Genomic DNA, 21684 nt, shown 5'->3' on the forward strand with positions numbered 1-21684 from the left:
AAAAGTCACACAAGTGAATGAACATTTACAATAAGATTATAAGCACTTTGGAAACAAGAGAAGGACATTTCCATTGAGGGTGGGGAGTACACAAATGAAATGGCTCTGGGACTTCTTTGGAAGGAATGATGCTAAAGCTGAAGCTCCAGTACTTTGGCCATCTCATGCAAAGAGTTGTCTCATTGGAAAAGACTCTGACGCTGGGAGGGATTGGGGGCAGGAGGAGAAGGGGACGACCGAGGATGAGATGGCTGGATGGCATCACTGACTTGATGGACGTGAGTCTGAGTGAACTCCGGGAGTTGGTGATGGACAGGGAGGTCTGGCATGCTGCGATTCATGGGGTCGCAAAGAGTCAGACACGACTGAGCGACTGAACTGAACTGAACTGAACTGAAATCTCCAAGAAGGAGTAGGTCCCTTGAGAAAGTCTGAGGCTACGCTGAGCCAGGTCCCATGTGAAGTGGGCTGTAAGCCATGCATAAACTTGGACTTACATTTCAGGTAATGAGAAACTAGATAGGGGGGTTAAGTAGCAGAGTGACTGGCAGAATTAAATTTTAGAAGGAAAAAAAAGAAAACAACATGTGCTCTGAAAGTGTAAAGTCTAGCCTAAAAGCAAGAAATGTACAATGAAGCCTGAACCTATGTTTGTAACTACCATATTTTAATATTCATTCACAAACATTCAGTGATCAAATGATTACCTTCTATCAACCATGTGCTTTGCTAAGTGCTAGGTGATTTAAAAAAAAAAAAAGGGACTAGGACATAATCAGTGCTTTTAAGAAAAGAAAAAACTATACCTCTGTATACACAACAATATACAAAATGGATACAGTGGAAGTATCTCTGGGGACTCATCTAGAAATCATATTTTCAAGAGTAGGCACCAAATTCATTCCACAGGAACCACAAATTAATATGAAGAAATGATTATAATGTGCTTACTTTTCAAAAGTCAAAAGCTAATCAATCTCAAGGTGCTTCCCAGTACTCTTTCCTAGGAAACCCCATGGACAAGGGAGCCTGGCAGGCTACCGTCCATAGGGTTGCAAAGAGTAGGACACGACTGAAGTGACTTCACTCACAAACACAATAAATCTCAAAAACGGAGGTAACTGCTTTCTCACAAAAAAATTTAAATAGCTCCCCACACACACAGCGGTACCTTAAAAGCATTATATTTTTTAATCTCTCTGAAGGGATTAAAAATAAACCTTCTTCTTTGCCATAACTCAAGAAGGCCTGTGTAACACAGTGCACAGATAGCGTTCAACATCGACTTTGCTGGAAAATTACAGTCGTGACAATTTGAACTAATTTAAAATCACAAGCTTTAACAAGATCAGTTAAATACAGAGACAGACCCTACAGCCTTCCCCCATCCTGCCAGTAAAAATCAATCATCACATTCTCTCTGTTCCCAAAGCAATTTCCATACACCCCCCCTCCCAAAACTACAGCAACCATCACAATCTGATCTTGATACAGTTTGTGTCTGTTCCACTCATAGAAAGATAAACAAGACTCCTTTACACAGCATGTACCTAACAGTGCAGTGTAGCTATACTCAATCTTTAAGCTCAATCAACATGACAAAGAGAACAGAACTAAATATAGCTAATAATTATTAAAATCTCCATCTTAAGGCTACCCAAATAATGATTTCAAAAAACATGTGAATACTTCATAAACATCACAATATACACTATACCTGGATACTTTTGGAACTTCCTCAATGAAATAATGAGTAACCTCAAAACAAAAATGTCAGGTCTCGAAGAAGAGGAAGTGGTATTTGGCTTTTACCAGATGCCACTTCACATTTAACCTCTTAAAACTTCAGTTTTTTCATCTGTGAAACAGTGCTAATAATAAAACCCATCCACAGAATAGTCTTAGAACGAAATAAAATGTTTAGTAGAGAATCTAGCATGTAATCAATGTTAATAAATGTTAGTCATTGTGGTTGTTAGAACTAATGTTTTTATAATGAAAATCCTAATGTACTGTTACTATAATGAAGAGTCTAATGATCATCACTAGCAAAATACAACAATACTAGAATACCTCAAAATAGAAAACAACTGTAAAATCACTTTATTTTTGGTTTGAGAATATAATGTAAAACTAACATTTAGATTTAAGTATGACTGATTTGGGAGGGGGGTGGAGATGAAGAAAGGAGAGTGAAAGGTGACAGAAAAAAAAAACAGAAACACAGAAAACAGTGCAGACTCCCTGTTCTGCCAAAGCTGAAAACTGTTTCCTGGGGTCTTATACAAGCGTTAGTCTCTCAGTCGTGTCTGACTCTTTGCAACCCTATGAACTGCAGCCCACCAGGCTCCTCTGTCCATGGGATTCTCCAAGCAAGAATACAGGAGTGAGTGGATAGCCATCCGCTTCTCCAGGGGATCTTCCCGACCCAGAGATAGAACCAGGGTCTCCTGCACTGCAGGCAGACTCTTTATCATCTGAGACACCAGGGAGGCCCCTTTGCTGGTGTCCTGATCTCTGCTAAAAACAGCAGCAACACTCAGCCTGATGGAGAGCACCTTTGCAGATAAACTGCTACAGGTAATTACTTCTCTGTTTATTTTATAAATATCATCATAACTTCTCTGGGCTTATGTAAATAACTAGTTACTTAGGCTTAGAGGCCCCTAGTTGAATGTGGGCAGATGAAAAAGAAAATACAGCGGCCACAATTTGTCACTTGCAAATAACTTTGTAACAGCTTTGTTTCCTGTTAAGTTTAACCATCAAGAAATTAAAAGGCAAGTTCTGCCAGAGTTTCTAAAGTTTACTAAAAGAATATGAAAATTAGAATAACAGACACAAAGGCAGTTAGATTTGGCAGATGTCTGGTTTTTAACAAGATAATGTTTGTACTTCCATATGAATTCACAAAATGTTTCAGTATTTTGGTTAGAATCATTTGAAAGTAGTAACATGAAACAAAAACATAATTATATATAAATCAAAGCACACTACCAAGTATAAGCAAGATCAAGGAAATGGTTGGGAAAGTTCTCATCACAGCATTTCCAGATTATGGGAGAGCTGGGTTTCCCTATTAGAGGTCAACCAAGCACTTATGAAGCTCTGCCTTTCAACCACCATTCTAGAGGTGAAGTCATAACTGAACCAGCAGAAGCACTTGTTGCTCTTTCTTTTTTCTACATTGGTGATTCTCATCTAAGGTGAAAGAAAGACAGCTCATCAGAAGCCCCAGGGAGGCTCCATCCCTCACAGAGCAGAGAGACGCCTTCTTCTTCTACTTCATCCCTGAAACTACTTTGTATTTGCCAAGGAGTCTTGCCCTATCAGAACAAGACCCAATTTCCCTCAAAGTCAGTCTCTCCCAAAAGATATTAAGAAGAGGTAACAAGAATACACTGAAGAACTATACAAAAAAGATCTTCATGACCCAGATAATCATGATGGTGTGATCACTCACCTAGAGCCAGAAATATTGGAGTACAAAGTCAAGTGGGCCTTAGAAAGCATCACTACGAACAAAGCTAATAGAGGTGATGGAATTCCAGTTGAGCTATTTCAAATCCTAAAAGATGATGCTGTGAGGTGTTGCACTCAATATGCCAGCAAATTAGAAAAACTCAGCAGTGGTCACAGGACTGGAAAAGGTCAGTTTTCATTCCAATCCCAAAGAAAGGCAATGCCAAAGAATGTGCAAACCACCACACAGTTGACCTCATCTCACACACTAGCAAAGTAATGCTCAAAATTCTCCAAGCCAGGCTTCAACAATACCTGAACCATGAACCTCCAGATGTTCAAGGTGGATTTAGAAAAGGCAGAGGAACCAGAGATCAAATTGCCAACATCCGCTGGATCGTCAAAAAAAGCAAAAAGAGTTCCAGAAAAACATCTACTTCTGCTTTATTGACTATGCCTAAAGCCTTTGACTATGTGGATCACAACAAACTGGAAAATTCTTAAAGAGATGAGAATACCAGACCACCTTATCTGCCTCCTGAGAAATCTGTATGCAGGTCAAGAAGCAACAGTTAGAACTGGACATGGAATAACAGAGTGGTTCCAATGGCGAAAGGAGTTCGTCAAGGCTGAATACTGTCACCCTGCTTATTTAACTTACATGCAGAGTACATCATGTGAAATGCCGGGATGGACGAAGCACAAGCTGGAATCAAGATTGCCAGGAGAAAGATCAATAACCTCAGATACCCAGATGACACCACCCTTATGGCAAAAAAGTGAAGAAATAAAGAGCCTCTTGATGAAAGTGAAAGAGGAGAGTGAAAAAGCTGGTTTAAAACTCAACATTCAGAAAACCAAGATCATGTCATCCAGTCCCATCACTTCATGACAAATAGATGGGGAAACAATGGAAACAGTATGAGACTTTATTTTTCTGGGCTCCAAAATCACTGCAGATAGTGACTTCAGCCATGAAATTAAAAGGCACTTGCTCCTTGGAAGAAAAGCTATGACCAACCTAGACAGCATATTATAAAGCAGAGACATTGCTTTGCCAACAAAGGTCCATCTAGTCAAGCTATGGTTTTTCCAGTAGTCATGTATAGATGTGAGAGTTGGACTATAAAGAAGGCTGAGCACCGAAGAATTGATGCTTTTTGAACTGTGGTGTTGGAGAAGACTCTTGGGAGTTCCTTGGACTGCAAGGAGATCCAACCTGTCCATCCTAAACGAAATCAGTCCTGAATATTCACTGGAAGGACTGATGCTGAAGCTGAAACTCCAATACTTTGGCAATCTGGTGTGAAGAACTGACTCACTGGAAAAGACCCTGATGCTAGGAAAGATTGAAGGTGGGAGGAGAAGGGGATCACAGAGGATGAGATGGTTGGATGGCATCACCATGTCAATGAACATAAGTTTGAGTAAACTCCAGGAGTTGGTGAGGGACAGAGAGGCCTGGCATGCTGCAGTCCATGGAGTCACAAAGTGTTGGCCATAACTAAGCAACTGAACTGAACTGAACTTGCCCTACTTAGAATCACGTGTGTGAAAGTGTTAGGTTTTCAGTCATGTCTGACTCTTTGCGACCCCATGGACTGTAGCCCACCAGGCTTCTCTGCCCATGGGATTCTCCAGGCAAGAATGCTGGAGTGCCATTTCCTCCTCCAGGGGATCTTCCTGACCCAGGGATCAAACCCAGGTCTCCTGTATTGCATAGCCATCAGCAATCACAGAGACCAGGAAAAATGAATCTAAAGGTAAGACATGTATTCACCTGGTACGTCAAGCACTTCAGGCCACTAACTCTGAAATCCAGATGGAGGGAATTAGGACATAAGGCATGACAGGGCTTCCAAGACAGCACTGGTCATAAAATTTAAAAAAAAAAAAAAAAAACCTGCCTGCCACTTCAGGTAGACCTAAGAGACTTGGGTCGATCCCTGGGTCAAGAAGATCCCCTGGAGGAGGGCATGGCAACCCACTCCACTATTCTTGCCTGGAGAATCCCATGGACAGAGGAGCCTCATGGGCTACAGTCCATAGGGTCACACAGAGTTAAAAATAACTGAAGTGACTTAGCACACACATAGAAGCATGAAGGGGTAACTTTTGAAGTTTGTGTAAAGCATTTATAAGCAGATAAACTAGGGAAAAAAAACGAACACCTGAAAAAAGCACTAGCTGTTAGAGTAACAGAGAACAAAGGCAAAGTAATCACAGATTTTAGGCACTCCCAAATGCTCAAGGAAGTAAAATAATATTTAGTTGCTAATAAAATAATATTTAGCTGCTATATCAATGGTTCTCCTTAGTAAATAAAGAAATACTGTGATCATCAATTTATAAGAGAATAATAAAGTGCAAAAGAATATGAGAAAAGGCTTTAAAAGTTTAATAATTTCACACTGTAAATAAGAAGTCAAGTTTTGAGCATGTTTCATTTATTTCATGAATACCTTGATGGAACATGGAATCTTGGGTTTAAAAAAAAACTATAGTGTATTCCACAGCTTTTCTAAAAGCCTTCTAAAGACCTGTAACACAACTCAAAGGAGAAAAAAATAAAATAAAATGTATCTTGTTCTAGGGTTGATCATTTTATCCCTGCAGTCTGTATGTTTGTTTATAAACCTAATTTTAAGTTTTGTGTTAGTATTGTGTTATTATATTAATTTATAATGTGAATTAATTATGACTTTTAATATTTCATTACTGGAAGGAAATTATATTAATGACAACCACTTACTGATTCCTTCCTATGAAATGAACCAGAAAATTTTGCAGTTCCTTTTTGTACATGATCTCATTTAATCCTCACAAAATCTGTGAATAGATACAATCTTCTCTATTTTTCAAACAACACTCAGAAAGAAGTCACTTGCTCAAGGTCAGAGATGTTTAACCAGTGAAAGAGCTAAATGTCGGCAACAAAGTTCTGTGAATCCATGCTTTTTCCTCATACTATATTGAAGCTACAATTTTTGAATGATATTTCTTTGATATAACCACACAGATAATGCTATTTCTCACTTTTACATCTTTACGGAATTTGAAAGAATCTTCAGGTATATGCTATAGTTCTCTGTGTCCCATACAGCACATAGAACACACCACTGTTCTGGAAAATATTCTGGAAAATGCTCAAGTTGTTACTGAGAAACTTTATTTTTACTCAAAATGGCAACAATCTTAGTTTTGTTATCTTTCTTATTAATTTTCATTGGAGTACAGTTGCTTTACAATATTGTTTTAGTTTCTGTGGTAGACTGATACAGAATAATTAACATCTTGAAATGTGCAGAACAGACCACTTCCTGGTCCACGTTGCCCAGTGGACTTCTTGTAGAGACGTATGAACTAGATATGGACCTTGAGCATATTATTGCCTCATTTGTACCAAAAGGTATAACAACATCTAGTCACTATTGTATTTTTCCCAGAAACCACTGCGAGCATCCAATGACATAATATATGCATAACGCTTTCTAAACTGTTAAACCATCAGTGAACATGAGCACTAAAACCAGCAGGCTCACAGCAGCTACTCACCCAGAGTAATATCCAATACTGCCAATATTCACTTCATCTAATTTTGGATTTATGATTGGTACAAAAACAAAGAAAAAAGTCTGGATTGGCAAATTTACAATTTATTAACACACAACATGCAAGGGCATGTTGATTGATGGCACAAAAGTTTTCAAGCCTTGAAAAAGTGCCATCAAGTGGTGAATGGAACTTACCACTGCTTCCCAGAAAGTTCTCAAATATTGCTGCCATCTTACTATCATACTTGCAGTTTAGTTCAATGACTGCTCATTCAATAAGCTAGATTGAAAGTCTAGAAACTTCCATTTTTGAAGAGTTATTTCAGGTAATCCTGAGTCATGGTTGCTTTGAAAATCATTTCAGTAATCTCACCTTCCTATAATTATTATTCTTAATAATAAGCCTGTCCTTAACCAGGCTTCCCTGGTGGCTCAGATGATAAAGAATCTGCCTGCAATGTTAGAGACCTAGGTTCAATCCCTGGGTCGGGAAGATCTCCTGGAGAAGTGAATGGCTACCCACTCTAGTATTCTTGCCTAGAAAACTCCATGGACAGAGGAGCCTGGCAGGCTGCAGTCCATGGGGTCTCAAAGAGTCGGACACAGCTGAGCGACTAATACATACAATCAAATCTAAGATGCCACAGACAGTAAGACACATCCAGATTGCAGAGATATTAAAGTGGGGAGAACATAGGTATCTTAGAATTAATGAAATATACTTAAGTCAAAGACTAGTGTCTTTATTTTAGAACAAACCAGAACAGTAAAGGTCATCCAGTGTAGTAGCACCATGGACATACTTGTATAATCTAAACAGCAACAGGGCATTACTATATCATCAGCCATTTAGTTAAAATTACAAATTATTTATGATACATATATATATTAATATCAGGGCTTCCCTGGTGGCTCAGACAGTAAAGAATCTATCTGCAATGTAGGAGACCCAGATTTGATCCCTAGATTGGGAAGATCCCCTGGAGAAGGGAATGGCTATCCACTCCAGTATTCTGGCCTGGAGAACTCCACAGACAGAGGAGCCTGGCAGGCTACGGTCCATGGGGTTAAAATTAAAAATTATTTATGATATAATATATAGGTTAATATTATATGTGTTAATTTTATATAATATCAATGAACTTGGTACCTAATTATAATCAGATAGTATATATAATTGTATGTATTTAGTTCAAATATGCCAATGCATATGCAAAATTCTTATGAAAGATAGGAATTTCACAAGCTGTGATATGAGTGACATTTTCACATTTTAGGAGCCATAATTGGAGCACCTTGTGCTAAAATTTACATAATATGTTACATCTTTAAAGACTGGTTTAGTTTGTTTTTAAAAGACGAGGAGGTAGCTTGATAAAGTTTACTAGATACTAATCATGACCTGGGAAAGTGTTTTAGCTCACTGGAGAAAACTGCCTGTTTATTATCTTATTTTCTCATTACCAAAACACTTGGCTTCTCTACAAAAAGCCTACTCATTTCACATGCTTTATGATTTACATTTTAGTACTTCAACTATTTAGCCAAGAACCATAAATCAAATACTTATTTTAATATGTTCAATATAAAGTAAAAAGTGTTTTTTAAAAACTAAGAAATCAAACTAATAAATGAATTCAGTAAAGTTTTCAGAAATATAAATCAGTTGTATTTACATACACTAACAAACTATCTGGAAGAGAAATTAAGAAAAAAAACCTCATTTACAATTGCATCTGTAAATGATCTGGCAATACTCCCTAACTTAGTAATCAAAGGCAGTGTCACCAAAAACAACAAAAGACATTGAATGTCTCTGTGGTGCGATGAAATGGAAAGAACACAGTCTCACTTATACAACATTCTAGTTATAATGTTTAATCTGACTCTAACAGGAAACACAATCTGACAAAACCAAACTGGAGGCATTCTATATGAAAACTAGCCTGTACTCTTCAACACCATCAATATTATGAAAGATAAAAGGCAGCAGGGGCTTTTCTAGATTAAAGGAGACTAAAAAGGCATGACAACCAAATGCCAGGTATGCTCCTTACTTGAATTTGGATTGGGGAAAACTGGAAAAGGACATTTCTGGGACAACTGAAAAAATTAGAAGACAAACTGTATACAGTTAACTTTATTATATTAGTGTTAAATGTCTTAGCTATAATGACAACAGGGTGGTTCTGCAATGACTAAAAATGTCTTTGTTTTTAAAAAATACATGCTGACATACCATGTCTACATTTTACTTTCAAATGGTTCAGCATTTAGTAAAGGAAGTAATATGAAGGTCCCCAAATGTTAAAAACTGGTGACTTTACATGAAGGGATACTGTGTCAATGGTATTATTTCTTCCACATTTTATAGACTTAATTTTTTAAATAAAATTGAAGTAAAAAATGTATAGCTTATGTCTGATGTCACTATGTTACCATGGCCTTTAGTTTCCTCCTCTAAATCTTTTTTTTTTGTATTAAATTAGAAAAAAGTCTTAATGATCATACTTGGTGCTTACAAAAATATTCAATGAAACTGGATTCAAACTCCTAGTTGCACTATAAATTAGCAAAACTTTAGGAAAAGCAACTTAAAAGTAGGTGTATAGAACCAATCAAAACTACTCTAATTCTTTCATGCTTACACTGCTAGTGATAAATTTAAATTTACCAAATGTAAATAAGGAAATTTTTGCCTGTAATATCTCCCAGTTACTTGTAGGTTTGCCACACACCACATCCATTGGCTAAAACAAGTAACCTCTGGAACCATGTGCAGTAATAGTATAAATTTGTGCACAGCATGGTTTATACTTTATATCATCTATGCCTCATTTTAAAAAAAAGACTTTAGCTTTGAAACTATATTTTACTACTCACTTAACACCTACCTCTGGGCTTCCCTGGTGGTCTCGTGGTTAAGAATCTGCCTGCCAATGCAGAGGACATGGGTTCAATGCCTGGTCTAGGAAGATTCCACATGCTGCGGGGAAACTAAGCCCGTGGGGCGCAACTACTGAGCCAGCATCCTAGAGCCCCGGAGCCTGGACTAGTGAAACCCATGTCTCTAGAGCCAGTGCTCCTCAACAAGAGAAGCTCCGCAGTGAGAAACCCACGCACCGCAACCAAGAGTAGCCCCCACTTGCCACAACTAGAGAAAGTCTACACACAGCAACAAAGACCCAGGGCAACAAACAATAAATAAACAAATGCATCTTCAAAAAAGAAAGCAACAAAAATACTCCTGGCCCAACCAGGCTCCCATCCCCTCTGGACCTACTGACAGAGATCTTCTTAAGGCCTCACATTCGGGCTTTTTCTAGTTTTGTTTGCTGTTTTTTTTTTTTAAGTATCTGAACTAATTGGAGATCAAGCAAGTAGAAGCCAAATACATGTGATTCTGCTATACCTAAATTCCTACCATCATCTCACAGAATAACAATGTGCCCTTAGCTTTTATTGAAGGTGATTTCACAAAAAGTCATATTTAAAATGCTTCCGTATCCATTGTAAAACTGCAGTCGCTCCAATGTCACATGAAGTCTCAAATGACAAATTTCATTTAGAACCCAGTGTTGAGAAAAACTGTTTCCACTGAGAAGCTGTCATTTTTCTCTGCTTCTAGGTTACTTATCAGATGTTCCTTATTGCTCTGCTGCTGGGAAGCCTAAGAATCAACCCTGACACTGAATAAACATGACATTAACACCTGTAAATTACATATTAGCCTCGGTCTCCTTTCCTTGGTTCCAACTGTCCACTTCTGCTTTATTAACAGTCTTTACTAGATGTCATTTCCTAGCGCTTCTAAGAAAGAAAGTGCAAGTCGCTCAGTCATATCCAACTCTGTGACCCCATGGACTACACAGTCCATGGAATTCTCTAGGCCAGAATACTGGAGAGGGTAGCCTTTCCTTTCTCCAGGGAATCTTCCCAACCCAGGGATCGAACCCAGGTCTCCTGCATTGCAGGCATTCTTTACCAGCTGAGTCACCAGGGATGCTCAGTAAGAAAGAAGAAAGTTTTAAGAAGGAAGATCAGTATAAATAAAATTTTAATATACAACATAGTGATGAAAACAGAGGTGATAGTTGCACCACATTATAAATGTACTAAATGCTACTGAATTAGACATTTTATTTAAAATAGTTCACTTTATTTTCTGCAAATTTTATCTTAACTAAAAAGGAGTATAGCATAATCCCAGCAAGTAGCATATGGTTGGCTGCCAAATAATCACACTACCTTCTTCCCATTTTCACTGCGGTGTGTGGAGAGAAAACTAACCTGTTCTCTGCCCTGAGTATTGTTTCTCCCTCCCTTTACTCTGTTATGCTCCACTACAATTCTCAGTTGCTCAGTCTATGTTAAGCCTTAAACATTCTCTTGGACCAGCAATTTCTGAATGAGCCTGCTTTGGGGGCTCAAATGAATTCTTTTTTTCAAAGATTTTTTCATAGAATCCCAGTACATAAATCAAATAAAACCAGCTGCTCCAGTTGAAGATAATTAGTGAGGGGTCTAAGACCTCCAGACAGTATAGCCCTGGAGGTCCTCGAGTTAAAACCACAGGCCACATAGAAAACTTGAAGCAGACACGTTATGAGCAGAAAAAGGACTTTCATATGACATTTCTGGAAAACCACAACTAAAATGTTATCTCCTGTGATCAAGATAATTACTTCTCTTCACCTTACATACATATGAAGGACTGAAGTGTTTTAAGATATAGTTTAACCTCAACCAGTTTTGCTGGTGAAAATTACTTGTTGGCAATTTGCAACAACTTTTATAGACAGGTTAGGCAATGGAATGTAGATTAATATTTAATCAGAAAAAATTAATTAATAGTTCTTCAGTTCAGCTCAGTCACTCAGTCATGTCCAACTCTTTGCGACCTCATGGACTACAGCACACCAGGCCTCCCTGTCTATCACCAACTCCCGGAGCTTGCTCAAACTCATGTCCATCAAGTTGGTGATGCCATCCAACCATCTCAACCTCTGCGGTCCCCTTCTCCTCCTGCATTCAATCTTTCCCAGCATCAGGGTCCTTTCCAAGGAGTCAGTTTCTTTGCATCAAGTGGCCAAAGTACTGGAGCTTCAGCTTCAGCTTCAGCATCAGTCCTTCCAATATTCAGGACTGATTTCCTAATAGCTCTTAGAAAAATATGAAACAAAGATGATTTTTCTACAAATCACCAATTGTTATTATTTTTACTGCTACAGATAATAAGATTTGAAATGATAGTTCATTTTTAAATTGGTATTTTAATTCAGCTTTGCCAATCAATGTGACAAGTTTTAGAAATGTATGCTCATAGTTTCCTAAATATATGCTCATATCATATGCTCATAGTTTGAACATGTGGAGCTTTCCTACATTAATTTGGGTATTTTGGTCATGAACTTCAAATATTCTGTGAAAGAGGTACAAAAGGTAATCAGATCACCCACTTCTGAGCAGATAATAGTACATTCCGAGTAACTCCAGACATTCTAAGTTGCATTCTAGTATATATTCCTTGGTGGTTCTGATGGTAAAGAAACCGCCTGCAATGCAGGACACCCAAGTTCGATCCCTGGGTCGGCAAGATCCCCTGAAAAAGGGAATGGCAACCTGCCCAGTATTCTTGCCTGGAGAATTCCATGGACAGAGGAGCCTGGTGGGCTACAGTCCATGGGGTCACAGACATGACTGAGTGACTAACACTTTCACTTCACTTTCATTTGTATTTCTAACTATATGTTTACATTATAATATAAAACATGCTGCATAAGTATTAAAATATTTACATATTTAATATACCATGTAAAATATATAATAACATAGATTATATATATATATATATATATTACAAATAGGAAACAAATTACACCAAGACAGACCTAGCTGTATATTTACACATAGCAATTAAAAATTATCTATTGATTCTTAAAAAGAGCACTTGATTACAGTGCAAATGTACACATAATAATGATTACAATTTTATAGAGTACCTCTTGTTTATAGACACTGTAAGGCAATTTGCTTCTTCTCTAATAACAGTCCTATTACCTCCATTATACAGACAAGAAAACTGAGACTCAAACAAGTTAAGTGATTTACTCATATACTTTCAGGGGGAATCGAAAAGTCTGTAATAAGAATTTGTCTGGCTTCTAAATCCCTGCAGTTTCCCAAGTGATAGGAGTATCCTTGTTATTCACAGTGGGTCCTTCAGTCCTTACTCGATAGTTTACACTTCTAAGGTGATGGGTGGTAAACCCAACAAGAAGACTCATGAGAAGGACCAGTCACATAATTAGAGGGTGCTTTGTGATAACCTAAGAGGGGAGGGGGCTGGAGACTGAGTTCAGTTATTCATGCCTATATAGTGAAGACTCAAGTAAAACTCTAAACAACTGGGTAAGCTTCCCTGGCTCACCCCAATACACAATCCTCTGTGTATTGCCACATAACTATGTTTCAGGATGTAAATCAGAGTTCTGAACACATATCAGAAGAAGGTAAAGTTACCAATATTATCCTTTTCATTTGTAATTTCCCAGGAGGAAAAAATATAACATATATAAATGTTAAAAATGACAGAAATAGCCAAGGGGTGTTATCAAAAGGTTTAGCACTAAAGGGCTTGACAATTCTTTCTGAAATTATAAAGGAATGTATGGATGTGAGAGCTGGACTGTGAAGAAAGCTGAGTGCCAAAGAATTGATGCTTTTGAACTGTGGCATTAGAAAAGACTCTTGAGAGTCCCCTGGACTGCAAGGAGATCCAACCAGTCCATTCTGAAGGAGATCAGCCCTGGGATTTCTTTGGAAGGAATGATGCTAAAGCTGAAACTCCAGTACTTTGGCCACCTCATGCAAAGAGTTGACTCATTGGAAAAGACTCTGATTAGATGAGATGGCTGGACAGCATCACTGACTTGATGGACGTGAGTTTTAGTGAACTCCAGGAGTTGGTGATGGAAAGGGAGGCCTAGCGTGCTGCAATTCATGGGGTTGCCAAGAGTCGGACATGACTGAGTGACTGAACTGAACTGAACTGAATATTAAAATATGATACATGCAGAGTCTTCGGAGAAGGCAATGGCACCCCACTCCAGCACTCTTGCCTGGAAAATTCCATGGACGGAGGAACCTGGTGGGCCACAGTCCATGGGGTCGCTAAGAGTCGGACACGACTGAGCGACTTCACTTTCACTTTTCACTTTCATGCAACCCACTCCAGTGGGTTGGAGAAGGAAATGGCAACCCACTCCAGTGTTCTTGCCTGGAGAATCCCAGGGACGGGGGAGCCTCATGGGCTGCCGTCTATGGGGTCGCACAGAGTCGGACACGACTGAAGCGACCGCAGCAGAGTCTTAGGAACATTGTTATTGCATTAAATGAAGTACACCTCTAGAGGAAAGATGGCAAATCTGACAGCACAAAACAATGAAGAAAAAACAAGGGGAAAAGGCACAAGAAATGAATGGCAACTGTGACCACTATGATGTAAAAGTACCAGTTCAATACACACAGGTTTAATGAACACATAAAATGAGAATTATGAAAATACTGGCATTAGTAAATTACTGTCTCCTCTATTAAAAAAGCAAAATTTCAAGAAAATTATTTTCAAACGTATTAAAACTTTTACCAGTTGCACAAGTTTTATTATTCATATCTCCAATGCACCTGCCACAAATTAGTCACAGTGAAAGACTTCTGAATTAATTAAATCTGATATTACATTGCTTTATGAATAATATAAATAAGATTTTTAGGTAGACCAGTTTTTGTTTCCAAATATCCTTAAGCATAGAGAGGCATACTTAGAGTTAAGCTGGCTACAAGATTTTGTTGGTTCTTCAAATCCGAATTCCCTAAGAATCTCTAATAAGTAATACATTTCATATGTCATAACTTTTATTTTCAACACAATAAATTATACAACTAAAACTCAAATTTGGATTGTGCACCAATTCCTGTTTTCCCGACCAAATACTGCCAAATAATTGAGTTCCACTCAGACATATTTAAACCAAGTTATTCAATTTTCTTGCCATAATATTAATTATAAATATAGTAATGCCTATGCTTCCACTAGGGAGAAAAAAATTTTTTCTGTTTTAAAAGATGCTCATTTAATGATGTTAACAAGAAAAAAATCATAAGGGGATTCTGATGCTTGGAATTGCCAGCAATAAATAATGCAAAACTGAAAACAAAAGGAATATTTTATAAACACAGTTATTTCTAAAAGTACATCATAAAATAAATCTCAACTGTGATTTTTTAAAGTATATAATCTACTATTCCAAAGTGTGGCTTAAACTATCTACTTATTTAATATGGCACTTTCTAGTTTTTAAAATTGATACCAATGTTAGCAGATATTCCATTTTAAATATTTTATAAGACTTCTACAATATACAAAAACATTATTCATGTGGACTTAAAACTTCATGCAAAAATTGCTTCCAACTTTTAACTTAAGGATTTTAAGTAACAGATACAATCATTTCCAAAATTAAACACAGACTTTTATCTTGCTATATGTATTCAGCTTCTATAGAAAACATATAGAAAGAAGCTGCTAGACTATTAAGCAACAGGCAGCTTCAAATTGGCAGACCACTTTTCAATAGAATTTATGGGTGGAATCTGGCATGTTGGTACAAGGCTAACTCCAAATACAGACAAGCAAGACCTGACAAGAGGCTGCAAGTCCCTGGTCCTTTTTCCCAGGGTTTACAACGATTTGACCTAAAGGCACACATCTTTACAAGATATATTTTGCTTTTGAAATATATCTGCAAGGTACTTTACATAATTACATTGAAAACGTACTCAAATATAGTCTTTTACATTTGTCAGATTCATCTATCTAATCCCAAACTATTCCTTCTACTTTGAAAATTAACTACTATCTAGGAAAAATGCAAACATGAACACCTGTTTTTCCTAATTAAATATACGGTTACTTTTTTTAATCTACTTCTGATTCTTTTCAGAAAATATGAACTGGTGAAAAATCCAAATTTAAATTTTCATTGTCTAATTTAGAGAAATTAGAGAAAGTAAAGACTGTTTCTATGTAATTAATCAAAAAGATCAAAATACCTGGTTTTCTCTCTCTCCCATCCTGTCTTTCAAACTACATAACTCACTGAAAACTGAAGGACCTTTCTCAATCAATCTTCCCGTAAATAAGTTAATGAATTAACCCTTACCTTCAGTGCCTCTGTAAAACATGCAAGTCCCATGTGCCCACAGCCCCGGCCAACTACTATTTAGGGGCCCATCTTCCATGCAGGAAAGCTTACCCATTTGCTAAGTTGCTTCAGTCGTGTCCTACTCTGTGCGACCCTGTAGACGGCCGCCCACCAGGCTCCCCCGTCCCTGGGATTCTCTAGGCAAGAAGACTGGAGTGGATTGCCATTACCTTCTCCAATGCATGAAAGTGAAAAATGAAAGTGAAGTTGCTTAGTCGTGTCTGACTCTTAGTGACCCCATGGACTGCAGCCTACCAGGCTCCTCGTCCACAGGATTTTCCAGGCAAGAGTACTGGAGTGGGGTGCCATTGCCTTCTCTGTGAGAGGTTTAACCCATGCCCCTAGTTAAATCTTATAAGTCTGTTGTGTTTGTCCCCAGTCCTGTTTGTACTCACTGTACAGCTATTCAATAGCTGCAACTGTAATCATATTCAAGTAATTACAATAAAAACTGATAAAATTTTTTCTAAATGAAAAAAAAAAAAAAAAGATGTCTTACAGGACTGAGGCAAGTCTCTGAAACAAAAAACTGCTATCAAATCAGGTACAGAAGAAACATCCATAAAGGCAAATGAGAAAAATTATAAAATTTTAGGATGACTTGACAGTCAAACCAATTCATAAGTGCTTTTACATTCTGATTCCATTTTAAAGGAATCTTTGAAGTATGATTTAGTAAAAAAAAGTAGAAAAAAGACTCCACTACCATTAACATATCCATTTACAAAGCAAGGGCCTTGAGGTGGACCTACCTCAAAGTCTAGCAAGTGTTCAGCTTTACTCTTACTTGACATAGTCTTTTATGGAGAAATGTTCTACATCTTAATATGGATGGTGATCAAAGAAGATATATATTATACCCCAGCTTAAGACTTAAATTAATTGACTTTAATTAAATTAAGTTTAATTTAATTTAATTAATACAGATAGACCTTAAGAGAGTCTCGACCTTAGCACTACGGATATTTTCAATGAGATAATTCTTTGTGGGAGGAGGTTTTGTTCAGTGTAGATTGTGGGTGTCTAGAGAATCCCATGGACAGAGGAGCCTAGTGGGCTACAATCCAAGGGGTCAAAGAGTCAGATACAACTGAAGTGATGTAACACACACACACAGACACACACAGATAGCACCCACAGCCCCAGTATAACAAACAAAAATGCCTCCGTGCCATGCGTGCTCATTCGTGTCTAACTGTTTGTAACCCCATGGATTATAGCCCACCAGGCTCCTCTATCCATGGAATTTTCCAGGCAAGAATACTGGAGAGGGTTGCTGTTTCCTCCTCCGGAGGATCAAACCTGCGTCTCCCATATTGGCAGGTGGATTTTTTTTACCACTGAGCTACCTGCCTCCAGACATCACCAAATGCTGCCTGAGGGATAAAAATCCACTACCTCCCCCCCTCCCCCGCCCCAGTTGAGAAGCATTTTGTTTAATTCCTTGTCTAACTAGAAGAATATAGTAAACTTTTCTTATGACTTCTCAAAGCCTGAATCAGAGTACAATCAGACTATGACTTAAAAATGAAAACTAGAATCCCTGACCTACAAGGACAGGGGAATTCAAAAGACTTCCATTTATCACAAGCGATATTTATCCAAGTTGCCTGATCAGAGGAAATATTTGGGATGCTTATCAACACGCATCCCAAGATGCTTTCACTAGAAATAAGGTAGGTCTGGGTTGAGGCTTAGAAATCAAATTGTGTGACAAGCACCTCAGGTGATTTTTTATAAACATGCAAGTTGGAAACATACTCTAAGACTTCTGTATACACCTTAGGTAGAAAATGTTTTGGTTATACTGCATGACAAAAATCCTCAACATTTCCACAAGCATAATAAATAAGGCTTTCTCTTTTTTAGCTCATACTTAAAAACATAAAGTAAAGTAAAATAAAATAATATAAAGATATACTAAAGCTGAAAAGAATCTACATGCAATGCAGGAGACCTGGGTTTGGTTCCTGGGTTGGGAAGATCCCCTGGAGAAGGAAATGGCAACCCACTCCAGTATTCTTGCCTGGAGAATCCCATGGACAGAGAGAGGAGCCTGGCAGGCTTCAGCTCATGGGATCACAAGAGTCGGACATGACTTAGCGACTAAACCGCCACCGCAAAGCTGAAACACCAGACATAGGAGCTGTCTAATATTTTGAGAGAGACCAAACCAATGGCTGAGGTCTCCCCTGGGCCCAGGAGATAGATGGCATCTCTGGATTGCAAGACTTTGCCTTTCAAACCTAGAGCAGCAGAAAGAAAAAGCCCTGGGTTGCTGGTCAGTCACTCAGTCACGCCTCTTTGCAACCCCATGAACTGTAGCCCACCAGGCTCCTCTGTCCATGGGATTTTCTAGGCAAGAACGGTGGAGTGGATTGCCATTTCTTTCTCCAGGGGGGTCTTTCCAACCCAGGGATCAAACCTGCATCTCTTGCATTGGCAGGCAGATTCTTTACTACTGAGCTCTAGAGAAAGCCCCATGTAAACTTAAACTGGGATCCCGTTTCCAATAAACCTTTTGGCCAATCTTTTGTCTCAACAAACCACTATCTCTTGTCACAATCTGCCCTTACAGCAACTCCCCACTGTTCACAAGTGCCCCTAATGACCTGTTCACTCCTTTTGGGACACTTACTCCTACCAGCAGGCCCTCTGGCTGGGCACGCTCAGTGATGGGCTCCCATCCCGGCAGGAAGTAGATCTTTTTTTATTTTAACCAGCCTGGGGCAAGCACTGCTTAGCTTCAAGGTTGTCTTCTTTACACCGGTTCTTTGTGTTCCCTTCTCATCTGCCCTTCACATTTCTCTGCCTTCTCTTCCCCACACCAGACAGTGTGTTCATTCCCACTTGCATCTGATCCCTGACCTGTATTCTTGCCTTTATTTCTCTAACTGCATTTCTGACAGATTGTCCGGCTTAGTTTTCTACAGTTCCCTCATAAAGGTGTGTTTTTATGCCTGGCCACTCCAAACTAATCATCATCACAACTATAATCACAATCATAATAACGGATTACTATCATGAGAACCTTTCCTCTGTTGCAGGCATTTTGCTGCTTGCTTTACATGAACCATCTTATTTCTTTTTCATAATTCTGAGACAGAGGGACAAATATTATTCCTACTTTATAGAAAGGGAAAAGACTTGAAAGAATTTGCTAGCTCTCCTCATTCCCTGTGGTCTCTGGGCTCTGGCACTGCCTTTTTTCCTTGCTTTTTTTCCCTCCAAAATACATGCACAGTCCTATTTCACTTCCCCACACCTCTCCTCTTCTATATAAAATATAACATCTTTTACGCAGTTCTCTATGGAGGACCTAAATGCTTTCTCCATGTTCTTTGTGTAAAATAAAAGTAGTACTATTCGCTGTCTTTAATTATTTAATGTTTTTTCCTTTGTGTCTTTTCTCGTCCAATTACAACATAAACCCCTAAGGCCCTGGTCAACTGTCACACTTCTTAGATACACGGATACACAGCACAGTTCTACTCAGGAAAGAACCACTCCGAACAACAACAAAAAGTATATATGTTGTTGAAATCATTTCAACAAAGCGTACAATAAGTGCGAAATACATATGACTCATTGTATCAGATGCTAAAGGTAGAAAAATGGCATTGTCTCCACCTTCAATGCCTTTACAAACTAGCAGTGGAGAAGGGCTTGCAAATGAACACTGAGGACGTAAGATAGCTTTCATCATACAGAAGGGTGGGAGCCAGAGAGGGAGAAGAAACCTTGACCTGGGGCCTGGGGATTGACCGCAAAGATTTTATAGCAGAAATGAGTAGCATTTGTGATGATTAGGACACCACACTACCAGGAGAGTGGATAAGAGGACATTCCCAACAAAAAGACCAGTCTGTGAACATAGAGATGTGAAAGGGCAGGTGGGCAAGAGGAATAGTAAAAAATTTCAAGAGGTTGGAAGACAGAGCTGAGGTATAGGATGGGAGCCGGGGGAAGGGGCAGAAGGGAAGCCACATTAAGGAGTGTGGGTGTTCTCAGAGTAACTGGGTTAAGCATCAAAAAGGAGAGAAACAAGGACTGAAGTCAACAGTCAGACCAAATTTACCCCATCGATGACTAGAGTCTTAGGGACTAGACCCTAGCATTCTAGAAGATGAAGCCACATCCATTCAGTGTTTCCATGAGTAATCAACATGACTTTTCATCATCACCTTCAATACCATCAGTGATTTCTTAAGTCACTAGCTTACAAAAGAATGCATCTAAAATTCTGCTGTATGGGAATTCCCTGGCAGTCCAGAGGTTAAGACTCTGAGCTTCCACTGCCAGGAGACCAGGTTCAATCGCTGGCTGGGGAACTAAGATTCCACAAAAATAAAACTCTGCTCTGTGTTTGGGGGCCAGTGAGTGTCTGTACCACAAAAAGTAAGCAGTAAAGCAATGAGGAGCTCATTATCACCTTACTATGACTTTTTTTTTTTTTAATGTTTTTTACACCTCTTGGAATCTACAATACATTATAGCCTAAAAGAAATGCAAGTGATAGCTCACAAGAAAAAGGACTTAAAGACAATGCTTATTTGTTCCTCACCACATTCCAGAAAGGACTCCAAGTGAAGGACTGTCTGTGGATTTCTGTTACCATACAGTCTTGAGCTCCCATTTCCATATATAATGAGGCTATCAATCTCTTTAATGCTACAGTTTCAAAAAGTACGAGGTGCTATACACTTTGTAGCTCTACCAAGCTGTGCTTTCAAAGTGGTGTGATTACATTTCTGAGCATGTAAATGCTCTTGGAAATCACCATAAAGCCATTTAAACAAATTTTTTACTTGATTAAACCCATAAATGCCACCTTCTTTATAGAAATTTAAGAATGACAAAAAAAATCACTGTCATTAAAATTTCCTAATCACTGAGTTCTTCATTGCTACATCTACATAGATGCATTGACTTTAAAAAGTCTCAAATTAACAATCACATTTCATTAGGAACATAAATGCATCAAAAAAAAAAAAACAACCTCTCTCTTATTATTTGCCATTTTTTAAATTCTAGAACTAGGGCCTGAAATTTCTGCATTCCTGGAGACTAACTGTTCATCTCATATCAGGGGATACAGAGAGGCCCAACAATTGTGTATTCTCTGAGGAGCTTTCCCAGGTAATCAACACAAGCTTATGCTACCATATCTGTTTATCTCTTTCTGCAGAAATCACTTAAACCTTTTATCCCCAGTGACTAACACACTAACCTTACACTTGATTAGCCTCAACCAATATTTGTAAATGGCCTTGCTGGAGCTGATAACAATGGTGGTGGCCAGAAAACTAAAACTCTGACAACTATGAAATTTTCACGGCTTCCACTGTCTAACACATAACCCCAAATCATGCTCTAAAAATCCTTCACCGACACCATTATTG

At 38.4% G+C, this 21684-nt stretch overlaps 1 protein-coding gene across 3 annotated transcripts in view; it reads right to left on the reverse strand.

Moving 5' to 3' along the window:
* TBC1D4 (TBC1 domain family member 4) overlaps positions 1–21684 on the reverse strand; it is a 214247-nt gene that overhangs the window by 172036 nt on the left and 20527 nt on the right. Inside the window, exon 1 of one of the 3 annotated variants that reach the window (XM_042254947.2) lies at positions 1–21684. This exon is cut by the window's left edge and continues 27046 nt beyond it; it is cut by the window's right edge and continues 18948 nt beyond it. The exons of the other annotated variants lie outside the window; for them this stretch is intronic. The gene's annotated coding sequence lies outside the window, so the exon portion shown is untranslated. 3 annotated transcript variants of the gene reach the window in all.

This window comes from Ovis aries, chromosome 10, assembly GCF_016772045.2.
Source record: "Ovis aries strain OAR_USU_Benz2616 breed Rambouillet chromosome 10, ARS-UI_Ramb_v3.0, whole genome shotgun sequence".
In the NCBI taxonomy this organism is placed as follows: Eukaryota; Metazoa; Chordata; class Mammalia; order Artiodactyla; family Bovidae; genus Ovis; species Ovis aries.